The sequence below is a fragment of the Megalops cyprinoides genome, chromosome 11 (genome assembly GCF_013368585.1).
Source record: "Megalops cyprinoides isolate fMegCyp1 chromosome 11, fMegCyp1.pri, whole genome shotgun sequence".
Lineage (NCBI taxonomy): Eukaryota > Metazoa > Chordata > Actinopteri > Elopiformes > Megalopidae > Megalops > Megalops cyprinoides.
This window is the reverse complement of record NC_050593.1, coordinates 31167088-31185436: the sequence shown is the minus strand read 5'-3', so window position 1 is coordinate 31185436 and position 18349 is coordinate 31167088.

The window sequence follows — 18349 nt, the reverse complement described above, 5'->3', positions numbered from 1 at the left end:
GCCAGTGGTCTGAACCACAGCCTAACTGGTCCTGACCACCAGTGGCTCAGACCACTAACCTCAAATTACCACAGACCACAAAATATGACAGCCCCCATGTGTGATTAGTTAGCTTGGCAAAGTGCCTGGACATTGATTGAACGGACCCCCTGGCAGTAATGACAGCGCTGACCGATGGCTCTCGCGATTATGGAAATAATCAACACTGTAAATTAAATGCTGGTTTATCAGCAGACACCTCTCCCACTCCACTCACAGATCACCATTATTTCTGATCAAACGCTCCCCCGTCACACTGACACCGCACCAAACTTTACAGCAGGTCTTAGGAGGCAGAACTCCAAAGGTGTAAATGACCTGCTGCACTGTATCAAAGTACCATGTTACCCCCCCCCCCCCCCCAAAATATCTTTGACCACCACCCTTCTTCACTGGACAGAGCTGTACCACAATGGGGACTAACATGGCCATACCCTGGCATTGCTGGGGTCATACATTTACTGTCTGCACCATTTTATGCCTTTAAAGTCAGGTTCAAGGTGTGACAACTGATTTATCATTATTGCACCCTCAAGAGCTCCACAGTATATTTTATTTGATTTCATGTACACTCAGTGGATATGTTAGACTGCTTACAAAGAAACCCTTAGATGAAGTTTAAATCATTAATTTGCACAATCCCTTTGAAATAAAAAGAAAAATCTTTGGGCACCTGAAATAGTTTTTCAAGATACAGTGTAATCAATTATAAGTCCACCTGAGGAAACAACAGCTGTTAGAGGAAACAAATGAATATAATTAATCCAAGGGGATATTGTTGGTGCTGTGTTAAGTTTAGAATTCAATTTTTCATTCTGTTTAAAGACATCACTGCAAATGCATAGTGCAAAAGTAAGAAAATGTCAAAGTACTTGTTTTTAGCACACAAGTCTTCCTCCTTCTAGAAAATGGCAATCTAGTGAAAACACCTCCACTGAAAATGGTCAGGGGATGATCTCCTGTTCTTTTGCTGACACCTTAAGGCGGGCCTGAATTTTGTTAAATGATTTCCCTCTCATTCCCGTCTTGGTCTTGAACATCCTTGGTTTTTTGGTTGCATTTGTCTATATTTATAACTTTTCACCCGCGTTTTGAAGAAAATTCAAATTTCTTGATTCAACACAAATTTCTGAAAATTGAAGATTTATTTCATTACTACAAAAATTCGTAGAATAGTGTGATAAATATTACTATGGCAACAGTTTTGTGAATCTCATTTTAATGTTGTCATGCACTGGTAAAATCAGATGCTTCATCTCTATAGAACAGCTACTTTGGTCATCCTTTTTAAAATTAAGACTGCTGAATATATATATAAAATTACACACCTTAAGAAATGCATCATGTTTCTTGCAGTTCACCTAGTCTGTTGTGGAGAGATTGAAGAGATTGTAGATCTACGGATCCAATAATGTCTGTCCCCTTTTCTATTTACAGTGTGTGTGATGGTTAGCTTTCTATTCTTTTTTTATTATTTTGAATTTACTGATCACCTCAATCAGCACCTCATTCACGCTGTGCCCTTTTCATGATATCAACATATTTATATAATGATAGTTACTTAAAAGTCTTCCATAAGGTTATGGTGACTATATCCACAGCTAAAACCACTAAAACTACAACTGCTCTACTACCACTACTAATAATAATGCATATTCAAAATCAATGTTAGGGTTTTCAGAAAATCAAAAGTCACCAAGGACATTTTGATGCATTGAAAATATAAATTCATTAATCTTTAAACAAAACCACATCCTTTCTTACACCCCACGAGTGCAGTACCGCAGACCCTGGTGCCAAAAGTATCCTTGTTAGCCGATTTGTGAAATTACATTTCTTGTGAGGATTTGTTTGAGTTGCTGGAGGCCCTCTAATCCTCCGTGTCCTGTTGATTGTAAATATTTTCTTTTTAAACAGATGGCCGATCGCAAGCAGCTGCCATCTGTATATTCATTCTTGCAGCAATATAGCAGAACATCCATTTCTGTGAAAAGCTTGCCTCATCACATTGTAGCCTTCTGGTAAAAAAAAAAAGAAAAAAAAAAGCCCTGTCCTCTCCTGACCGCAAACTCATATTGCACTCGCCTGGTAGGCTAGTGGCACGGAATGTTTGCTAAATTAGCTCTTTAACATAACAAAACACAAGGCCAATTTAATTGGACTTCCCCATTTGAGGTTAGAATTACATTAAACGTATTCTGATGTATTCTGTATATGTTTAAAAATAGAAGTACATTTCCAAGAAAAGCACTGTTACTGTATATGTAGAGTATCAATGGCTTATCATTATCTATGGCCTAAATTGCATTAAGCGTCTCTTACTTAAGCAGGAGCCAGAAATGATTTTTAATATTGAAGGCTGACTAGATTTTATCTAATTAAAAGTTAACTTTCATGTATTCATATTCCAATGGCAAGAAGCCACGGTATAGGCCACTTCCAGGTGTGCTGTTGTATGACAGTGAACCACATCCAAGTTGTTCACATGCTCAAGAGCATGGCATTACCACTTTATAAGGCAGTTATTATAAAGTAAATATTGTAGTTTATGACAATTGACAGAGAAATATAAAGTTCTCTCACGCACGCTTTCATTTCTTACAAAAACTCAATATCACTGTGTCCACCATGTCATTGCATAGCGGTTTTTCTGAATGTTTTACACAGCGGAAATGAAATGCTCATGAAGCTGTTGCGTGTGCTTAACAAAGGTGTTATGAAGATCCACCTGATATATAATGTGAACGCCGTGGGATACAGACATATTTTCAATGGGGTGTGATGATGAACTCGGACAAGGTCACATGGACCGGTACAGCTGTTTGGATTTATAAAGGGGGTTAGGCAGGTCCAACAGCTTGATGTATTTGTTTACTGCACAGTGAGTTCAGGGCCATTCGGTCTGTCTGGAAAAGGGTGAGTTTGAAGAATCACACACTGTCTTTAATCAACCTGCTGAAGAAAAAAATAAAAAAAAAAATTAGCAGGACGCTGGAGAGTTACAAGCAGACCCCGATATTAGTTTCTCCAGTCTGTCCCTCACGTTCCTCTCCAGACCAGTATTTCAAAGTGCTGCATGGACATTTAGCTGTGATATGGCAGCACTAAAATTTTATGAGCCACTATTCCTGAGGGCAACTTTACCGAGTGGAGGTCTTCCCGTTTCTTGTTTGGGAAAGTCAAACCTTACAACTTCAAATTAGTCAAGTCAAGAGTTATGACACCATTTCCAGATGTGAGACAGTTTTGTGTAACAGTCTGTTCTTGGACGCACTGCCGAAATCCATATAGACTGACACTTGTAACTAATGTTGATTTTATAAACAGTCTAAAAGACTGTTGCTATTGCTTGATGATATATGTGCAACTACCTTTTTTTTTACTCACCTCAACCTGTAATACTATTAAAAAGTAATTTCTCTAGACAATATTATTTGTAGAGCACTACTTTTTACAAACTAACTGCAATGAAACTGACCACATAGGGTCATATATGAATGCAACTGATTCCAAAATAATACCAAAGTTTTTGTTACATTTTTATGGGACTTTGATGAAGTGAAACAAGCTTGATCTGAGATTGCGGACACTCACCCCCCTTTGACGTTATCCGGTGGTAGATGACAGTTTGGACTCCTGTGCCTATGTAGACAGATGAGGTCAGCACAGTACCCGCAGGGGCCAGGCAAGAAATACAGAGAGGATGCTTTCACTTTAGCTGTCAGCGTGGGTTTCTTGTGACAGGTTTCATTTTCTCAGCTCCGGCCTGATATCGCTCTTCTGGGGTGGCTGCCGCCAGGGCAGTCCCTAGTCACAGCAGAGAGAGCAGCCTGACACGGGGGCTGCCCTCCAGACTCCAGCAGACAGCTCTCTGGTTAGTCCCAGAACAGACCAAACAATGTCAGTGTGAACTTTGCTTCAGGCGGTGCAACCTGCTTTGGTGTCGCTTTTGTGGGCCAAAATACATTTTGGAGAGCCACAGGTATGCTCGTCCCGCCACGGAATATTCTGACACCACCGGAGATTTTGAGCGTCTTCTGCGAGGCGGCGTGTGCAGGGTGTCCCTGGAGTCACGGGAAAAAGCCGTCATACACTGAGCTGCACATCTGGGTGATGTTTGTCACAACTAGATGTCCACTCAGTGTCAGAATCTGTGTCATCTCCATGGAGGAGATATGAGTGATGGCGTGTGGGACCCATGGCTTATGAATGAGACTGGAAGGCCATGCCTTCAGGTTATGCCATGCAAATCTGGCAAAAAAAAACAAGAACAATAAAACAGTGACATATAATTATTTTTAAAAATGTGAAATGGACTATTACAGTGCTCTTGTGCTGTATTTCAAACCAGGGGACATCACCCACTTGGGCTGACAGTGTCTGATTGCATCTGAAAATATCCCACTCAATTGTACGGAATGAAGATGCTGAGCTGACCACAAAATACACTGAATCATAAATTATCTCAGATGTTACTTACTTCAATGTCCAAATGAGGTTTGACATCTTAGGCAGGTTGGAAGATCTTATGAATGTGTACAAATGTCACACAGCATCTTTTCTTTATGACCAGAATAATACATGAGGAATCCTCATATTATCGGAAGCATTCCCCAAAGGACGCTACTCTGTGACTGTGACTAATGTGGTGTTCATATTCTACTCTTTCATAGTGTTATACTGAGGTCTGATACCTCAGGCGGGTTATGGGAAGGCTACTGTTTGATGGCACCACATTCTGCTTGTCTTTTGTGATTAATGCAGTAAAAGAGTAAAGAACATGTGTCAACATCATTACAAAGCTGCCTGTCTTGACGACATTTTGGGCTGTGCTGTTGTTGACTCTGTAAAATCATAAAGCCAACGGGCTAAGTGAAGAAAATGCAGTTCATTACTCTGCATGAGTGAATGAAGTCAGAGTGAAAGGCTAAAAATATGCATTCCATTCAGCATGGAGGGGTGACATTTAAAGCACAAAATATCCAAATGGTTCTTCACACCTCAAGGCCACACTTGTACATACTTTAAAATACTTGAACATGTACTCTGCAATCTAAGGGATAGAGGATTTTATAAATCATAATATTAAAAAAAATAAATAATGGCGTTTGAAAAAATGTGACCGGGATATTTATTTTCAATGACTACTTACAAATGGAGTGCCACATTTTTTTTCAATCCAACACTTGCAGTAATCAGATATTTGTACCAGTCTCTTTGAAGTGTTTTGTATTATTATTAAAAATAAATAAATAAATAAAAATAACAAATAAATTGCAGTTTTCCCTATCCAGTCAGCACTTTTTTCCTGAAAGCACCTAGGGAGAAGTAAAGCACTCTTCAAGATCAATTTTGCTACCTCGCAAAGTAAATAAATTAATATGACATACACCACAGCTTGGGCAAATAACTCATTCTGATTGGTTGAGAGGGTGTTCATTAAATTGCAACAACTGCATGACTGAAACATTTTAATGCTGAGCTACAATGCAGTTCCAGCATAAATCACCCAATTCCTAAATTTTAAATTCAAGTCTTAACCACATCATTTAATGCAACGGTAACATATAGGTAGTTAACAACAACAAAACAGCAGACAGTTATCGGCTACCCCAAACATGTGACTGTTTGGAAACTGCCGAGAAGCAGTTGTGCCTCCACTGTCCAGAGAATCCTCAGACCACACAAGGAGGTTTATTCGTCCCCACAGACGGATCAGCAAAAACAAGTTTGACAAACGGACAGCCGTGTAACTGATATTTGGCTATGGTTCACCTCATTCCTTGTGACTAATTATGTGTAATGACCTCATGGCATGTACTGCAGTTCATGATGTAATCATACATGCTCTGTAATGCTCAACGGAGGTCTCTTCAGTGAGATTAACTGAGGAAAGTCAGCAGCGGTGATTATACAGGTGATGTGTCATACCACAAATAACCAGCAGGGTGCAGTATCCGCCTGCTTCATGGGGTCATGGGGTACCTCCTTTGCCTGCAACACTTCTTGTCTTGCCAGTGGGCCACTGGCAAACTGACATCTCCTCCAGAGATCTTGTGAAAAACTGAATACCTTTCCAAATACTTGACTCCAAGAAAGCCTTCTGTCCAAATGAACTTCATAAACAGCCTAATGTTCATTCTTGCTTTTTAAAAAAATACTGTGAATATATTGTGTGCATATCAATCCTTTAAACTTTGTACTTTCCCATATGTTGCCACTTTGATGTTTTAATATTGGAATATACTCTGTTATTTTTGGACAGGAAAGATCTGAACAGTGCAGTCTACCATTTTCACAGATCTCATATCACACTAAATTTTACCAACAAGCTGTCAACTATACAGTGATCAATTTGGCTTAATCTGAAGGTGAAAAAGCTGTCAAAACTCCACACGAAATATGACTTCAGTCCAAGTCTCCTGCATCCCAAAGGTTCTGAGGTATAACTGACAGTAATGCATATGCCCACTCATTTGGATTTTGGCTCCCAGTAAGCAACATGTTTGCAACATTTTGCAAGAGTGAACAAGATTGGATAACAGATTTTTGACAGGTGGTAGTTGAGACTGGGGAAAGCAGAGACTGGGCCTGTTTCCCAAGGGGGGCTGAAGAGAGCATAAGTATACTGGGCTGTAGCAACAGCAAGAGAGAACAGTATTGATGTCTTCAGATGGTGAAGTTCAACAGTTCAGTTAAACTGTTGCTTGCTTATTATGGGTGGGCATGATAATCTTACAAACACTGTTCTGCTCCTGAAAGACCAACAGGATAGTGTGCGATTGATTTCTATGAACCATTTCAACTTTCTTCAGGCACTTGAGCAAATGCATACCATTGATACCTAAACATTGACTGACTGACTTCTGGTTCCACCTCAATGTCTCCAGCTGATACTGAATTTGGCCCCCATGCTACTATCCATTTCTATTCCTATGCCAGTCCAATGGCACTAACCCCTCTCCCATCACATGCAAACACAATACAGCCAACTCAATGCTTTAAAAACAGACTCAGCCAGGTAGAAACTGTTGCTCACCGTGACAACGTGGCTTAGTGCTGCCATCGCACTTCAGCGCCTTATTTTATTTTTTTAACAACTTCCCACCTTGACTGTACTAATTTTGTCGGGCGAAATGTGTAAGAAGAAATATTTTTTCCTGGGCACTTTCTTATTTATCGTGTTTTGATCACACCATAAGTATACATTCTAAATGGCAGCGCAGCTGCCGAAATCATTGCCGACATTTTATTTCCACGCTTGAAATGGTGGCTTTCGCGCCTGTAAAGGGAAAAGTGCATGTCCCTCTACATCGCGTCAGTTGGTGTAATCTTTCATCGGAGAAGAGGATATGAACATTATCATTGTTTAATATCGGCACATTTATGCAGCTGAGTGATGTGTACTTAGTCTGAAATGTTAACAGTGGAAACAAGTAACTTACCTGGCATTGTGCGCAGGAGCGGTTGGAGTGCGTTTACTGGCAAAAGGCACGCGCCTGTGCGCGTACCCGTGTTATAGACTTTGATGGGCCAATCAACGCACTTACGGGGAGTGCGTAAACAAACGGATTACAAAATCCCAGCCTATATATCATTTGCATAAACCTATATGAGCCTTTTTTGACAGCACATCATTGTAATTTGGTATCCTTGCACGGTTTTAAGTTTGTTATGATATTAAGGTAGCAATGCACCTATCTGAAAGGTGGTATGCTCCAGCTAGCGGGTCAACTGTAGAGTAAAGCGCATAGAGGACACTCTCTCTGAGGAGTTCGGGGGATTATGTTATGGACCTGAGCAGTGGCGGCGTCAGAGGATTTTGATTTCTGATGCTACGGGGTACTTGACCATTAAATCGGGTAGCTGATATGTGGATTATGTGTACGCGAACGACCAAACGTTTGTGGAGTCGCTGTAGGACAGTCGCTACACTGTAAACATATCTGAGTAACAATACACTCACGACAACTGGAGCCAAGCCAAACCAAGCATCATTACAGTTGCATACAGGTAAAACACACCAGCATCAGAATCTAGTTCAAAGACACACACACACACACACACACACACACACACACACACACACACAGCCAATATGTGACAGAAGCCTCCTGCACCACGAAGGCCTGAAGACTGCATTTCTAGCATCTATCTAGCAATACAATGATGCATATCAAAACCAGCACTGCCTTTGCCATTTTTCTATCAAATCCCCAAGTCATATAGAGCCTAAATCCATCAGAGCACCATTAAAGTACCGTAATGACAACACACGGCCCTAATAGTATATAACGTTTATACAAGAACAGACAAGCTAACAGGTACAAGCTAGCTGGTAGAGATAACGAGTGCATTAAACCTTTAGATTACTTTAAAAAAAAAAACAAACAAAAAAAAAAAAAAACAGGGAAACAATTTTGAGACATGAAAAATTCCTTTAGGTGATAGTGTTTCAGTTGCTCGGGTGAGAGCAGAAGAGCTGTGTCTTCAGATGTTTCTTGAGGACGGAGAGGGACTGGGTACAGTAGGTACAGTAACGACACAGAGACAACCATAGACACACTATATTACCCAGTGAAAACAAAAACAGTAAATAAATTGCAGACATTTCTTGGGGGACGCCACGGGGGTGTTATGGCCAACCTGTATGCTGAAGTTTGCTGTCAATAAAAACCAGCCATTGTGTTTTGGGCTTCTCCGTTTCCCTACCACCTCCCTTGCCTGACTGTGTCCAAGTACCTCTCATGTCATGTGGCAGCATACAGCCAATGTGAATTTATGATTTCCCTCATAGCTAGTTCTTAGGTAACAGTGGTCCAGGCAAGAAGGGAATAAATGTATGTGTTTGCAAGTAGGCCTACCTTTATGCTGATAATCATATATGTCTGTGTTCTCTGGAGATATAAAATATCCAGGGTTGGTATCTTACATAAATTAAGGACGCCATATACAAGGAAACAGTGTCTCAGAAAACATTGTTTCTAGTTGTGGATGCAAAAAAATTCCCATGCATGGACATTTTCAAAGTAGGTAAAATGCTGTTGCCTGGAGGCAACAGGATGTACCTACATTTCAACTAAACAAGCAAACTACAGCAGTATTTCACTGCTGCCACACTAGAGGGCAATCTTTCGTTTGTAAAGAGTCATGAGCCAGTCATGGCCATGGAGCCCCTTGGGAGTGGAGGTTTGATAGATTTTTACACAGGGCTGTCTGCAGTTTCGCCTGCTAGAGTTTTTATTGTCCTCTCCTCCTCTGTCATGAGGCAGTCAATCACACTGCCCTGCTGTAATGTGGACCCATGTCACAGTATGTGTGCTGTGTAATCTAAATTAAAAATGAAATTTGTACTTTCTTTCCCCTGCGTTCCCTAAGGTGATTCGCGCGCTACGGTCCCTTTTGCACACGTATGTGCCCAGCGGGGTGCATTTATCCAGAGGTAAGAAGAGTCACTGTTTGTTTCATTCTTTTAAATAGTTTTGAAAAGGTTTTTATTTTGAAATGGATGCACTTATGTTCTGTTGTGCTGGAAGTCGCTCTGGATGAGAGTGTCTGCTAAATGCATGTAGTATAATGTAATGTAAATAATATAAAAATATCTATGAAAAGATCTATGAAACACAATATCAGGGCACACTCACTTGTTGGCTGGTCAGTCAAGTATTTACCTTTCTTAAATGAATCTGGTAATTTCCAGTTTCATACAAGCCAGAGAAATAATTGTTGAATGTCTTCTTCCCTACACAGCTGGTGTTCATGTGCGTTTGCTGTATTTAATAGCTCTATTTCATTATGCAATGACTTCATCATTCAAATTATTCATAACGTGAAGCTGACTGTTTTAATATGCTTCATTTACTTTCACTGCAAATTGGCAATCAGTCACTCCATGATGTATTAATGTCTAATGTAATATACCATATTGGACATCTTATTCCATAGTCATGCATTTTGATTGCATTTTTACTGTACCAATGCAATTTAAAGCATAGGTACAGTACTTACCGCTGTGTATAGACAATACTGGAATATTATCGCCTTAATATCACAATGCTCTTAATGTTGGATATTAAACCATTCCTCCCTTAGGAGGTCACTCATACTGACATGATGGCCTGGATTCAATCAAGGTTTCAAGTGTTACTGTTTTTAGTAAAAAAAAAAAAGTTTGTTTGGGTGATTGCTGAACTCAGTAAATTAGTTTTCTGTGTAAAAAAATGTTAACTGAATCCAGGCCAATATCCATTTATAGACTACACCTTAATAAAAAGCCTTGATTCAGGTATACAAGATGGAATGCTCAAATCTGGTTCTCATTAAGAAGGTCAGAGGTCAGCGCCTTAGGGGATGTGTCACTCTTTTCTACGGGCCAGCACACATTGCTACAGGTGTGGGAACAGAGCATGTAGAAGGATGAGAGGAATCTGAGTCAGCCCTGACTCTCGTCGAGACCAACTGAACTCACCAGAGGATCTCGACGGGACCTTCCTTAAAGAAACGCTCTGCGCTTGAAACCCTATACAGTGCGCCGTCTTCATTAACAGATCACATATTTTACAGGGAGCCGTAAAAGCGTACTGCTAATCTAGCGTGTCAGTGTGTTTAAAAGGTTCAGTGTGATTGAAATTCACGCTTGTAAATATGTATTCTCACTTATCTTAGCTGGAATGAGTCCATTTCTGAGAAAAGAATGATACTTCTCTGTACCTGCATAGGTAGTTTGCTGTAGTTTTGTGTTGAAAGTGTAGGCAGTACAGATGCTCAAAAGAGAGGCATGGTTACTCAGATACCCCGGCCACAAACACAAAGGTGAGAGGTTCTCAATAAATCCGCTCAGCACAGACACACTCTGACTGGTTCACCGTAAATCACTTTATGCATGGGCTTGAAGATCACAGCAATAATAGCTTTTGGGTGATTTACCCAGCAATTTTTAATGTCTGTTTTTATCATCTGCTGTTTATATCCCCAGTCCTAAAATTAATAAGCCTGCAAATGCACTCTCTAAACCAGAGCCCACTGATCAAGTAAATACTATTTACTCCCTCCTTGGATAATTCTGTTACAAAGACCACAAACTGCTTTACAATGATGCTTCAAGGTCTGACTGATGGCCATTGAAAACAAATGTGTTCCATTTACTGTATCGTCTTGATGCAGTTATTCCCCTGGCAAGATCACAACAGTATAAGGTATACCACATCATCTGGCCTTTGTCATGGGATTGCTGATGCATTAACGGACTGAAGGTCTGTCAATGTTCATGTTCAACAACTTCTGGATATTTTTAATAGCTATATAAATACACATCACATTTGTTTCATAGGTTTCAAGGTTTAACAGTCCTCGCAGGTTAGATGTCATGATTGCTTAAAAATCTTAAAAATACTTGCATATAAGTTGTTTATCATTTCATTTTCACAAGAAGGAAAGACACAATTTAGCACTACGAACCGCTAGGAGACACTGTTCAGCAAAGTGATTAATATAAATTCTAAGTAAATCATACAACTCCTCCCAACAACTTCTCTGAAAGTTTGTTTCACGATCAGAAATATCGGGTTGGGATCCATGTGACACACTGGATGACTATCCTGTTGCAGAGGCTGAGCCCCATTTTGGTCTGTTTTCTGAAAAAAAAAAAAAAAACCGCACAGTTTCTGAATCATTTCACTGCATTTCTTTTATAGATACGTCTCAAATGTAAGAATGAATTAGGGGATACACAAGGGTTAGAAGAGGCTGATGAGGCTTTAAAATGCTTTCATTTATTTTAAAAAATGAAAGTGCTGCTCAGCTTATGTCCTAAAATATAAATGAGAACATTTTTCTGGGTGGGCTGTCATGCTTGTTGGTCTCAACAATAAATATGTCAATTGTATCTAAGGGGTCAGCACAGGTGTGCTAAGGGGTGAGAAATGGCATGTCTAGGATTTTTTAGTGGCAGATGGGTGGGTGGGTTGGTGGGGGGGGGGTTCTTTTAGGGGGTAATCTGGGGATGGGGGTGGCCCATGCTGGCTAACTTGCTTAAGAACTTGCATCATGCCACTGCTGTAGACTCTGTATAATCACCTAATTTTATTGATACATTTGAATATTCATTTATCATACAGTTTCAAAGTGACATGAAGGTATATCCAGCAATGTTCAATATAATGTGTTGGGGGGGCACAGCTTCCTGCCCCACCAACCACTGGCTCCACCCCTTAGAGGGAAGACACTCCCACTCCTCCTCCTCACCTCATTTGCAGAAGGCCCATTCCGCCCCACCCACTGGTCTTCCAATGTGCTCTTACATGCCTCTCTCCCTCTCTCTCTCTCTCTCTCCCACACACACACACACACACACACACACACACACACACACACACACAGGAATAATCAGGCCCTGCGGACCTCTCAATCAGGATTTACTGCATACCACCGTGTCTCATGTCTACCTAACCGAGCCTTCAAGCCCCACCGACGTTTCAGAGCTTACAAACGATATGCAGGATGTGTTAGAAAGCAGTAACTGTCACTTCACTTTTGCACTTCAGCCTCGGCCTTGGACAAAATACTTTAGCGCACAGTAACAAGTCCAAAGTTTTGCACATAGAGGTTGTTTGGCTGAAATAATAATGCCAGCATATGTGATGAATGCTGACATGGTAATTTGCATGGCTATTGCGTTTCACCTGGGGAGACTTGCTGCTGTGAAGTCTGAACCTTTGAAAGTAATGTGATTAACCTCAGTCACAAACCAACCCTATCGGGTTTCTCACTGAAGCTTTTCTTACCCTGTGGAAAAGCATGGCTTTTATGTGGTCGATCCTCTCTGCTTCATAACCTTGAAAAATTGGGTTTTATTTTTTGCCTAGCTAACACGATTAATTGTGATGTTTTTTTTAAAGGTAATGGTAGAGTATAAAAGGAATAAATATGTCAATTTAAATCTGTATTCATAAAGTTTTTTGAGATCTTTCCTAAGATCAGCTCAACCTGGATAATTCTTTTACCAGTGCATGGTAGTATGCGTATGTGAGTGACACGAACAGATGCCACTTTGAACAGTGCATGTTATTGAGATCCACTGTAAACTGGTTTTCAACTCCTGTTCAGTGGGAAGCTCTACCTCTATCTACCTCTATCTGATCTTTCATCAAAATAATGGTGCCATTTTTTTCCAGATGTAGCTGTGATCCATGCTGAGGGATTTAGTTCATGCAATTAAGGGTCACCATCTGATAACATGGCTCATTAAGAGATTTTTTCCTTCATTTTCCCCTCGTGACCCTGTTCCTCTTTTGCGGGCCACAGCTAACTGACCATGTGCAGCTGAGCTTCACAAGGTTAACTGTAACCCTCTAAGTTAAACCAACACATTTAATTTGCTGTGTAAAACCACCTTTCCCTTAGTAGGCCCATGAAAATGCAGAGCTTATATTGGGTCCAGCTCTATAGATACTTCTTGCAAGAGTGACTTAAAAAGAACAAGAATAAAGTGCATCTTATAAGATGGTGTGAAAGACAGTACATAACAGGACCCAACTGACCACAGGCAAACACACATCAGTCTGATACACTGTGTTGTGATACCTAGAGCAAACAAGCATCAAAGAGTATACAAGTGCCATGCATACAATAGATGTAGTGCAACATTCCCTATAATAAAACTACAAAAGTAAGGGGAGTTATGCTTGGTTAGGGCAGCCAAGGTGTAGTCTGAAGAGGAAAACAGCCAACAAGTCCTCTGTCCTGACCACTATGGGAAGCTCATCCCCTGAAGCTGCAGCAGGCAGTGACCTGGCTGGTGTGTAGGGTCTCATGATGGATTGAAGATAACGGGTAAACGTTCCCTTTGCCACCCACTAGGCTATCTTTGGCTCCTCAGTCTTTTATGGCCTTTGGTTTTGATTTTTTTAAAATATGATTTTCAGTTTGGCACAACTGCTGTTTTGCAGCACTCTTCCTCATCGATTTTGTGCAGCTTCATGTTGTGAAATAAAACCAAAATAACACAGGTCAGAGAAATTTTTTGCTGATTTTGGAAATTGTTCCAAAAAAAAAAAAAAGACAACATTTGATACTATTGGAGCAGGTCCATTTTGTGAGTTGTCTGAAACACCACAAACTCTTAAAACAGTTTTAATCTCTATGTCAACAAGTTGAGAAAATAAAATTATTAATATAATTTTCATTAGAATACATTCAAAACTCCTGACAGACTAAAACTAGAACAGTTCATATATTTGAGACTCTATTGTGCTGAACATCTGAGGATGAACTCAAGAAGGAAAGTTTTGCATTATCTTTAATGGTCTGTGGCATTAATTGTTCTACTATTCAAGCCTTAGAAAAAATTCATATCATATTTTGATGTATTTTGATCTTTTTTTTTTTGATAGTGGTAGCATCAGAACATGTTCATAGAAGTTCATTTGCATGTATATGCCCTTGCAAAAAGAATTGTTTTTGTCCATAAGAATTATATAGGTGTCAAACCAAAAATACAGGTTTTGATATGTATTATGTATATTGCACGCTGTATTAACAAATAATTATTAAAATAAATTCCCATATGATATAGTTAATCTATATACAGCAGTTACCTAGCAGAAATTTATGGCACATATTCTCAAGCGCTTTTAAGACAGGATACAGTCACTGAGTAAGTGGACACAGTTCTCCACAAGGTGGCAATATTTACTCACAAACCATCAGTAACCATCAGGTAAATGGGAGATTGTAATTTGGGAAAGTAGGTGTCATTTTTGAAAGAGGTATGCATCTCAAACTGTTAAGGAAAAAAATGTCTTCACTTCCTAGTCATGTGGCATACGATGTTTAACATTTACATAGAAGGTGCTTTTTAATCTCAGACATCCATATTGATAAGATCAAATCAGACTTTCCATGGTATACAGTTTTTTTTAACACTGACCTTAGACAACAATTCTTTGAAACAATATATAACAGCTCATCTTTTTAAATTCAGGGAGGACTTATCTGCCACATCTCGCAGACTGAGATCGGTTTCCCGAAAGAACCAAAAACTTCGATCCTACAATAATTCCCTTAGTGGAGTAAATGCGTGTAAGCGAACCGGGGGACAGCTCTGGCCGCGTGCTCATGCACTGTGACGCATATCTCTCCGATCCTAATGTCAGGCACTGCAGTTGAACTGACTATCGTACAGCCGATCGTCGTGCTGTTCATAATCTCTCAGCTAACACGCAACACAACAAAGACTTATTATTGTTATTTAACAAAAAGGGCCAAGTCACCCATATTTATTTCATAACACTTTATGCAATTTTTCCACATCTAAGGCAGCTGGTAAATGTTGCATGCTTAGTAATATACAGTACCGGGAAATATTTGCAGGTATATACATGAGAAGAGCATGTGTTAATGTGTGTCCCCTTTTATTTCATTTCTTTGTTCAGTATCTCAAAGGCAGGGCTGTTTTTATGCACCAACACTGGTTGGGAGAGAACATGTCTTCATAGGTTGCATAGCATTTAGTATGTGGTTCTATGTCAACGCTATTCACTAACAAAATGTGCTATTAACACTGTTTACAGCTTTTTGGAGAGTCTCTGGCAGAAAGAATGAATTAATATCACACGGTAGCCCCCATACCGCAATGGCATTTTTCTGCTGGCGAAAACACGGGCCTCACACCTCTCGAACAAGATACTTGAGAAGTTTCAAGGGTTTGTATAAATACGATTGTGGCCAAAAGGACTGTACCTGGTCATCAGAGCAGCTGGACATAGCAGAGACAGGCCCGGGAGTGTTGTGTCTCTCTTACACAGAACACAATGGGTGACACCATTGATCAGGCCAAAGCTAATCTAATAAAGAAAAGTTCAGCAGTGATATTATTATGGAGTATTAAATGTGACGCACATGGAAGATACCACCACTGCTGGAATTAATTAGGTTTCCAATAACCCAGCCCGATTCTGAGCAGAAAATCCATTGCTAAAGGGGTGATCTCATAATCAGTAAAAAATTTACTACATTTTATGGTCGGAATGCGTAATCTGCACTGGAACTATATTTATTTTGCGGAAGCAGGCGGTTTGGACTCTACACGGGGTCAGAGGGGAAATTAGTTGTTTCAGGGGGCACAAGACAGACTTGGGAAACGAGAAATAACCGTGATTTGCGGGTCAGCACCAAACGGCTACTGTCGACAATGAATAAAAACACAAGGTTCCTTTGAATGGGCGTTGTTCCTTCATGTAAATATTCCCTAGTGATTCTCATGGACACAGAGCCATTTAGCTAGAAAATACCAACAATGCTCATAACTGTACACCATATCTTACTCATATCTGCTGCAGCCCCAGGGTATCATATGATATTCCACTGCGTGTCATCTTCACTCATGTTTCTGCAGATATTCGCTGCTATTTACAGAAATCCCAAAACATGTGGCAACATCGATATTTTATAACAGCATCCCACTGCCAGTTGTTCAGGAATTTCATGAACTCAAGTTCTCCTTGGGATTCCAGAAATGGCTGTGGTTTGTTTAAAAAAGGTTAGGGCATATAACCATCATATGTTTTTGATTTGGCCTCAATTTCTAACTAAACCTTAAAAAAATATTATGTGTGACGGGATTTCTAATCATTTTAGACGATAATCCCCAGGGAGCGCGTTGACTACCAGGTTGCCAGTGAAAGGCTTAGAATTAAACGATTATTATTAGATATTATATATGGGATATAAAAAGGTAACATGTGGAAAAATAGGGAGGAGACGTTTCTCCCCTGGCGGCGCAGGCAGGCTGAGGGGCTCAGGTTCAAGGGCAGTGGGTAGAGATGAGAAAGGATGTGCGCAGTAAAAAGGGGCAGGTTCCCTGGACCTCTGCAGGAATCTTCCAAAGCCGTCTCAGTTAAAGACATACTCTGGATCATCTGAAGGCTGTTCCCAGGAAGGCTCAGCCAAGACCCCAGGCTCAACACCCTGCTGTACTTTGAAATGGGATCTTTATTGTCCATAATGTTTAAGCCAAGTATGAAAAATCACCCCTCCCCTGACAAAACACACACGTTCGAGCTCTTGGGGCTCGCTCTCTCTGCACCCGCACGCAGGCACACACTCATTCACTTACACAGGTGCACTACAGAGTACTGTGTGCTTTCAAGGCTGTGAAGTCTCCAGTTCAGCCAAAATGAAACACGGTATGAGCCATGGTAAGAGAGTTTCATACATTTCAAGAAGGCTTTTTGCCTAATTTCCATGAGCATTTAAATTTATACATAATTATTTACCTTGTATATGCGCTAGAAATCAAATCTGTCCCTGGCTGTTATTTACAGTATTAATTGAAGGATTTTGTAGTTTTCCTGCTTTGGATCATTTAAGTGTGCTCAGGAAATGGCAAACATTGTAAGACATAAACAAACAATAGTGTCCACAGTGTCCTCTTTCCTGCATCCTCCCCAATGCCTGCCTGAGAGAGTTACAGTATCTTCATGATATGTAGATAACTTGATTCCGGTTCTGCAGATTAAAATATCACAGAGGTAGCGGGGACTACTTCTCTCTTTTAAGTAAAAGATGAACAGTCGATACCATGACACGCCTGAAGCTTAGACAAAACTGCTCCCTATCTCCCCTTTGAAGTTAGCGGGAAAAACAAAGAGATGAAATCCAAAAGAAAAGCTGGTGAGATAGCAGGCAAGCGGCTCATCTGATCTCCCTTCAGCTGGAAGGTATCAAAGGAGAGATATGATACATGCATATATATATATATATATATATATATATATATATATATATATATATATATGTATATTATATACATGAACAGCGCATTGGTGATATTACGCTGTTGTCCCACATTCTGATTAATTTCTTCATTTTTCAGTCTATTTGAATGTAATCATAACTCTTCCGGAGACTACAAAAGAGCGACGGGTTTGGATTTCTGCTCAGTTATGTAGCCTCCCCACTTTAAAGCCTCTGGTTTGGAGACACATTTCTCTCTGATGGGGAAATACGACACACAGACTGTAGCTGCTTTGTATTTAGTATAAATGGATGTAAATCAAACATTGATAATGAAACCAGATGCTAAGCTGGCCGGTGTACAGACACCCCCACCCCCCACATGCGCACACACATACACACACACCCACACAGAAAAATTATGCACAGCATGTTACAATAGTGAGCTTGATAGCTTTGTGTGTTTGTGTGTATGTGTGTGTACATGCACACAAACACACATACACAGAACTGGGAGGACAGCAGGGTATGCAGCAGCTGTCTGCTGATAGCTGTAAGAAGGCCACATACCGGGTGG